This window comes from Eptesicus fuscus, chromosome 2 (genome assembly GCF_027574615.1).
Source record: "Eptesicus fuscus isolate TK198812 chromosome 2, DD_ASM_mEF_20220401, whole genome shotgun sequence".
Lineage (NCBI taxonomy): Eukaryota > Metazoa > Chordata > Mammalia > Chiroptera > Vespertilionidae > Eptesicus > Eptesicus fuscus.
Genome location: NC_072474.1, coordinates 101,269,533 through 101,271,461, shown reverse-complemented (window position 1 = coordinate 101,271,461; position 1,929 = coordinate 101,269,533).

Below are 1,929 nucleotides of genomic sequence, written 5' to 3'. Positions count from 1 at the left end.
AAAAGGATAGGCTGCTTTTCTGTGGGCAGACATTGCCTAAACGCAGGCAGTTTAGGGATGAGAATGCGTACATGAGAGGTAGCCCCCCACCCTAAACAAACGTGGGCATCTAAGGCACACACACCCTCAGCTAACCAACAATTAAGAAGGGGGCAAGTGAGAAAGGGTCAGTGTGTCCTGTACTGTCATCTTTCAAGGCGTGGCAGTGTGGCTACCTTGGGGACCGACAGTAAGACAATATGAATTCCCACAGAGTTGAAAGTCTAGTGGGAGAAATAGATACCCCAAATTTAAACAGAAATTCCAGATTATAATAATGTGTAAGGAGCTAAGGAAAGTTGTTTTTGAGAAAGTGATATTTAAGATAATCTCTTTAGATATGGGTAGGAAGACATATTCTATTTAACAGAGATTAGAGCAAAGGAAATATATAGAGAAAATATAATCTATACTAATAAAAGGGTAGTATGCTAACCTTGGGTAATATACTAATATAATCTATACTAATAAAAGGGTAGGTAGCTGACCTTGACTGATGCAGGTGAAGCTCTGACCTAAGCAGGCGTGAACGAGATAGGGATTAGATTATTGAGGGAAAGCGAGTCTTTTAGTTCCAGTTAAGGCTCACTTGAGACAGGCTCACTGCCGGACGTCCTTTCAGACAAAGACATGGTGGCGGGGCCGAGGCAGAGGTGGTTAGGGACGATCAGGCTGGCAGGGGAGAGAAGTTAGGGGGATCAGGCCAGCAGGGGAGAGCAGTTAGGGGGATCAGGCCAGCAGGGGAGAGCAGTTAGGGGGATCAGGCCAACAGGCAGATGAACAGTTAGGAGCCAGTGGTCCTGGATTGTGAGAGGGATGTCCAAATTGGAGAGGGTGCAGGCAGGGATGAGGAACCCCTCATCCCCGCTCCATGCACGAATTTCATGCACTGGGCCTCTAGTTGAAAATAAACTGCATTCATTTTTTTAAAAAAATAAACTGCATTCATTTTTTTTTTCATCCAGTGTTTTTAACAGAGTTAAAAACACTGCATGAAAAAAATCTGAATTTATGTATAAAGTTAATTAGGTGGTGTCACCAAACCTTCTTAATATTGGTTCAAGAAGGACATCATCGCTAATAAGAATTGGCTCACCCATTGGTTTTACACAGATAATGGAATTATATAAGCATTTGAGCTTGGGAGAGTGACAGTGAATAAAATTAATACAAATGATCTATGTATCTCACATCTAGAAAGAATGGAATATATATTTTTTGATGTCTATGAATCTGGAAGCTTGTAATTTGGTTCTTTATTGAGTGATAGGTGCAAAGCTTCTCCAAGTGCTGCTGGCTGGACAGAGGTAGCATTGGGAAAAGAATACTATTCCAAGAAAGAAGTGCCCTAGTTTCAGACTGGCTCACCACCTACTACCTGTGTTACAGTGATCAGGGTAGTCAAACCTTCTGAGCTGCTGTTCTTTTATTTGAATGTGAGGATGCTAATGCCCACTATAATTTCATTTATTCACTCAGTACTCAGAAGTTTTCTCTGATATCAAGAAAATTTTAATTCAGTGAATGTATAGAAAGATAGTTGATGCACAGAATCTGCTTATGTTAGATCCCAGAGACTTCTGCCCTTGACTGTTATCATTTAGCATCTGTATCGTATTTCATGATATTAAGGTGACTTTCCAGTCATTTTCCTATGGAATTAAAACTTAAATAATAATGTTCCTGATAAATTAATGGGCAACAGAACAGGCAGGAACAAGACTAAAAACACACTAAATTAAATGAAAGGCAAACAAGTATGTAGGGCTATATGTAGTAGTAAATATAAAATGATATTAGCATTACATTGACTCATTTTTTTTTATCCCGAATGATCATTACTTATTATTTTTCTGTGCATAGGAGTGTGAAAAATACTAGTGTGGGAGA